At 40.8% G+C, this 6,511-nt stretch overlaps 1 long non-coding RNA gene across 1 annotated transcript; it reads right to left on the reverse strand.

The window, feature by feature from the left end:
- Window positions 1-3,244: 3,244 nt before the first annotated feature.
- LOC114042342 lies at window positions 3,245-6,505 on the reverse strand. The gene is made up of 2 exons (XR_003568984.1): window positions 5,918-6,505; window positions 3,245-3,679 (listed from the first exon to the last, which is right to left on the reverse strand). It is a non-coding gene; the product is annotated as an uncharacterized LOC114042342 (long non-coding RNA).
- Between the last annotated feature and the right edge of the window lie 6 nt (window positions 6,506-6,511).

Genomic DNA, 6,511 nt, shown 5'->3' on the forward strand with positions numbered 1-6,511 from the left:
AGGGCCTCTATGCATACCTCCCAGAGGGTGACATGCCAGCTTGCCCAACAATGCTGGTTATATGACGGTTGGTGAGATGATCGTTACCTAGGACAGTCATTTTGACCAAAAATGGTCCTCTTAACTTTTACTAAAAGTATGATCTGACCTTTTAACCAAAAATGGTAATAATACTGATTTTCAAATATGATATGCCCTCAGTGTTCATCATACTATACTCGTCACTGTCCTTTAGAAAAAAAGTGACATAAATGAATGACTTGAACATTTAATGGCTTTTAAGGTTCTTTCTAGCTTAAAGTTAATGAACATATTACCTACAAATAGTGGCCACAGCAAACAGAGAGAGCTGAGACAGAAAGGCACAAACATTTAAAAGGAGAAACTGGAATAAAATGATTAGGTATGTTGGACACTAGAGAAACGCAAGCATTTGCTATCAAAGTTGAAATAGTAAAACATTAAGAACGTAATTAGTGGAGAAATGGTTGTGGGGAGGGAGCCATCCTTCCTCATCATCATCAACAACAAATGTTGACCAACTAACACCAGCAGTCATTCTAGATAGGCACGGTGGCCTTGGGAGTGGCCATGCCCTGCTTGACTATGGTGTACAAGGTCTGCTTCTAGCCCAGTCCTCACAGTTATTGTCTGGGAAAGCAAGTCTTGTGGAGAAGGGGCCAGACATCTACACACAGCAGGCCCAGGAGCCTTGGGAAGAATAACACTTCCCAGTCTGGTGCCCTCACTCATTCAGGGACAGATCCCCTGTGGAGATGCGCCTGGCAGGAGCTCCTGCAGGGCCTACAGCGTCACCTAAGGAGGACCCAGAAAAGCAAGTTCTTGCCCCCAAAGTCTTTGGTACTAACCTTCACCCTAATTCCAATGGTTCAACATCAGAAAGTGATTAAGATTTTATTGGAAAAGGTATCACCATCAGCTTTGCTATTTCACCCTAAGCACCATGGGTGGTCCATTCAACTTGCAGCTCAAATGTCTCATAGGTGTTGTCTTTCCCATTAGAGCATGAGCTTTGTGGGGTGCAGTCTTACTTGACTAATATGATTTCCAGTGCTTGGTTACATAGTAAGCCAACTTAATCAATGCTTTGAAGATCCTATTCATTCCTGAAGTTACGATTTAAAGTGAAAGGATATCAAAGAACTGTGAAAACCATTGGCCTTGATTACTATATATTCAGAGAGTCGAAAAGTTAGCATGGTAGAGCTGAGTCAGGAAGTCCCTAGTTAAAACCCACCTCTGAAGCTCATCTGGCCCTATTTAATAACCCTCAGTGCCTCCTGCAAACTCCCTAAGCCAGCTGATCTACTTTAGTGAAGGGATTTTCCATACCAAGAGTTCTCTATACCAGTGAAATTGCACGTCCCTTTCTAAACGACAGTGGAGAAAAGTACATGGAAATTGGAGATTTCATTTTTTTATTTCAACATCCAAGGATACCAATTGACCAGGCAGAAAGAGCTTTGAGAACCAAAGACATGTAACACATAAAAACATTAACAAATACCATGAAGAATATAAAACAGCAGCAAACCACGTACCTTTTTCTTCAAAGTTTGGTCACTTAGATTACAGGGAAAATTAAAAAAAAAAAAACAAGGTTGAATGACTAAGACAGAGGTACAAATTGGGGGTGGTATGCTAATATGCCCTTAAATGAAGGCATCTATAGTTCTAAATATTCATTATGGAAACAAATAGGAGATCTGAGGTGTTTTATTTTTTGATAAAATTTAATCATTTTGTTCTGAATAGCAAAATTTACTCCATGTCTTCAATGGACGATTTGTAGGAATGAAGATCAGAAAGGCTCTTCAAAGATCACTGTGGTGTGATGATGATAGTGATGGTGATGATGATGATGATGATAAGTAGAAGAAGAAACGTATATATAGTGCTTCTCACGTCCTTGCTGGGCCATGCATTTTTATCTCATTGGATTGTCATAACCTTGAGAGGTAGGTGCTATTATCATCTCCATTTTACATATGAGGAAACTGAGGTAAACAGAGGTTAAGTGACTTGCCCAGGGTCACACAGGTGGTAAGTTATGTGAAGCTTTACTTTAAACTCAAGTGTCCCGGGCTCTGGGGGGAGCCAGTGCTCGATCCACTGCAGTGCCACCTAGCTGCTTCTATACCAACTCCCCCTTCCTATGTATCATAGTGGCATGATCATTGTTGTCCCCACTTAGCCGCATAATGAGGGAGGGAGCATATGTTAGTGAAATTGTCTAGATTTGTAGTCATGAATACCTGGTCTCTTATGTTTAATACTAGGCTATGTGATGACTCTGATCAGGTCGGTGAATAACATATTTTGGCATCAGGAACTCCTTGTATTTGCCTACTACATCACTGATTAGCTGCAACTTGTGTTGGTGGAGAGGCCTTGGATCCTTCATGTGTCTGCCTGTCCAACATTAAAGTCATGCTGGCCAGTCCATCATCAGCACACTGAGTGCTGACATGAATTATCTAGGTCACTTGGGCCTAATGAGCTCTGATCGTTGGAAATGTTTTGAGAACAAGTTTAGCAACAAACATCCTAGAATAAGCCCAAGCTAGGTTGTATTTAAACTCTATAGTTCAATGGCTAATATGGCGATGTTTTGTGTGGGTACCTATCATATTGCTTGCCTTCTCCATGGATGGAGGAGAGGCAAGAAAGAGAGAGAGAATTTGGAACTCAATTTTTTTTAAATGAATGCTATTAATAAAAACTCTATCAATCAAAATAGTCAATATCTCTTTACTCTAGACTACTCCTGACACCCTGGAAATTCACTTCAGTCCCTTGATTTCTCTCACACTAGCAATATCTGCTGCTCCTGCAGCCTCTTCCTCTAAGGTTGGCCAGTGTCCTTCCAGAACCTCAATTTTAAGGAAAGTCCTCAGGCCAGCCATGTCTAATTGCCTGAGTTCACTCAGGATTTAATCCCAAGTATTCCATTTTCTGGTTCTGGACATGGAGAACTTCCCTCAAGGAACTACATTTTTTATTTAGTATGGTGGTTGGGATTCATACATTAAATATCCACACAAATAGACACCCCCCTCCGCCACAGAAAACATCATTGCCACCTCACCATTGTTGGTTAGACAGTACAGATCCAGATCTCCTATATACAGAGCAGAGGTCCATTAGAATGTGAAGTGTCTGACTGTAAAGGTCCATCCAAGATTATGTTACGTCCATTTCCAGAATTACTTTCAGAGTATAATGCTTTGCAAATATCCCTTTAGTTTAAGTCTGAACAGCAAGAAATTCCCTCAAGAAGCTATGTTGATTTATTTTGCAGATTGTGTATCAACCACTCATATTCATGAACATATTACCAACAAATACACACACAAACACATAAAAACGAGGGCCTACATTGTTGGGCTGAAAGGGACTAGACTTGATGATACATGAAGTAAGATACAGAGCCGAGGCTTTTTAGAATGTTAAGCATCTTGACTGTTGAAAGATAAAGATTCTGTTATGTCCAGTTGCCCCAGTTATCTCTCACAATGCAATCCTCGACATCCATTTATTTTGAAGCTGAACTTCAAGAATGCCTTCACTGATTTATTGCATTCATGGTATAGTGACATGACAACATGCTTCTGACCCAGGTAAATTACCGTCGTATGGACCTTCAAAATCACCTTATCTGCAAATAAAAATAAGCATCCTTAAATGACCTATGCTATTTTCTTTCCTACTTCAGATGCAATCTTAATAGATCAGCTTCTACATTTCCCCATAATAATAATGATGCTGGCTAAATGAGGAATCCTTAATTAAATAATTATATTATCACTGATATTAAAATAAGACAGATAAAGTGCATTACAAATGAAACACACACACACACACACACACACACATGGGCCAACATTGATAATCCAAACATAATGTTGGGTTGTAAGGTGACAGAGTTGATTCTCTATACAGAGCTGAGGCTCTCCAGATGCTCTCCAGCATCTGACCATGAAAGTTGTCACGATTACTCCTCAGGATTCAATCCGAAACAATCCATCTATTTTGAAGCAGAGCTTCAAGAATCTCCTTCAAATACCTCTGCTGATTTATTTTCCAGATTGTATTCGTGGTGTGGTAACATAACATTCCTCTGATCTACAGTAAGTTACCTGTGTATGACCTTCAAAATGACTTTATTTCCCCAGGCCCTCATTTCTCATTTGTTAAAAAAAACCATAAAGCGTATTTAAATGATCTTTAAGATTCTTTCCCACATTGGATATAATCTAATTATTGGCTTGACTTCTAGCATTGCTCCATAACAACAATGCTAGTTAAATAAGGACTTCTTAATTAAATAAGTGATTCTTAATTAAATCATTGTATTATTACTGATATTTTAAAAAAACAGATAACGTGTATCAATACCACAAAATATGCACACAAGGGCTAAAATTGATAACACTCAACAATTTTGGGTTGGAAGGCAACTAGATGTGACCCTGACATTACAAAGCTCATGCTTGTTAGAATGGCTGGCACCTGACCCATGAAAGGTAAAGACTGTGTTATATCCACTTGCCACCATTGCCTCTCAGGATTTAATCTCAAATATATCCCTTCATTTTGAAGCTGGAATTCAAGAGTCTCCCCCAAAGATCTTTGTTGGTTTATTTTTCAGATTAGTGGTATGGTAACATGACAAACACATTCTTGACACTGGGAAAAATTACATTTGACCTGTGTGTCAACACAACTTATTTTAACCTTCCTCAGAACTCATTTCTTGATTTGCAAATATGTGTGTGCATGTACACATATGTATACATGTGTGTCATGTACACATATGTATACATGTGTGTATGTATGTGTGCACACACATGTGTGTGTGTATTTGATGTTTCTCTGATCTCTGACATTCTACCCACCTTGGATGCAAATATCATTGGCTCAGATTCTATCGTTTCTCTATAATAATAATCTGGCTAAATAGGGAAATTCTTAGTTAAATAAACAATTTCTTTACTATTGGAATTATTATTGATATTTAAATAAGCCAGATAAAGTGTATATACCAAGAAACCTTACCCACACATATAAAACATACACACACATGAATGCAGGGCCATCATTGATAACCTAAAATTTGGGGGCTGAAAGCTACTAAATGTTATCCTATATGTAGTAAGATAGCAGAGCAAAAGAGGGAAAATCAAATGTTCCCAACAGGGTGGATCATTTCAAAGGGGAAAGGAGAGTGGGAGAGGAGGGGATTGATAGGTGGAGATCAATCAACTGGCTCTAACCATGTACAGGGTTGAGACTCCAGTGACTAGAGAAGGGGCAGGGGCTTCTTTCTATTTAGGAACTACATATTCCTTCCTTCATTAACTCCAAAGGGAAACCGTTCCCTTCCTCAGAGGGGAAGAAAGGCCCCACTCTGGGACAGTCTATAAAGAAAACCAGGCAGTCACTCAGTGCAGTGGCCATCACCAACAGAGATGGAACCGCAGGGCCCTGGACTGAGCCCTGAGCAGAGACCACAAAAGCCCTCAAGGAGGCTCCTGCAATCAAAAAAAAAAAAAAAAAAGCAGGGATACATACACAATGGGGGAGGGAAATGACAACAAAACAGAGAAATGGAACTCTTTTAAAGTTGGCGTTGAGGGGCAGCCTATGGGCCAACAGCCTGTTTGGGCATCATTCCAGTAACAGGAGGAGAATGGAGCCTGGACTCTCTCTAAAGCCCTGGCACACGACCCAATATACCATTTCCCAAAGTGCACCCAAGCAGTACAAATCAAAGACAAACATCTGCACCCTCACCATGTAAAATACATCATCCCTCTCCCAGGCTCCTTCGCCACTTGGTCTCAGCCCCAACCTGCACTCACAGACTCAGCAGAGCAAATAAAAGGATTCTTACACATCTCCAAACTTTCATTTATTTCCCCTTCATGTGGCCAGAATATCTCTATACTGTCATCCTGTCTTCCATAATGCCCCATCCAAATGTGCAGCTCAGCTGAGATTTCGGAGAAAAGATGAAGACTCAAGAATAGTAATTCATCAGGCTGTTTTTGCAGTCAGAAAAAGATCTCAGAGGTCAATGCAATATCCAATATGAAGGAGGGCTCATTCTCAAACCCTCTGGCCCTTACTGCTGGTCGTCTCCCTGCAGACTTAGACAGGCAGAAAGAAAGAAGGTGGGGGAGGGGGGTCTTAGAGAACAGGGTGAGGGCCCTAATGATGCTTCGCTGGGCTTGGGCCAGTAGAGTCCAGGGAGGATCTCAGGGGCCAAATCTGGAGAGAGAAGTCAGAGGTCAACAGGAACAACACAGGAACTGGAGACTTGTTTTCCTCCTCAGGTCCATACCAGGCAATTCTCTCAAGCTGAAGAAGGAAAGACAGACTCGGGGACATCCTCCAAGTCCCCTCTGGCCTCCAGCCTCTCATCATTCTGAAGGGCCTGCCTCACCACCCATCAAGTCCTCAACCCAACCTCTCACATACCCTTCTC

This window comes from Vombatus ursinus, unplaced genomic scaffold (assembly GCF_900497805.2).
Source record: "Vombatus ursinus unplaced genomic scaffold, bare-nosed wombat genome assembly UNPS02000550.1, whole genome shotgun sequence".
Lineage (NCBI taxonomy): Eukaryota > Metazoa > Chordata > Mammalia > Diprotodontia > Vombatidae > Vombatus > Vombatus ursinus.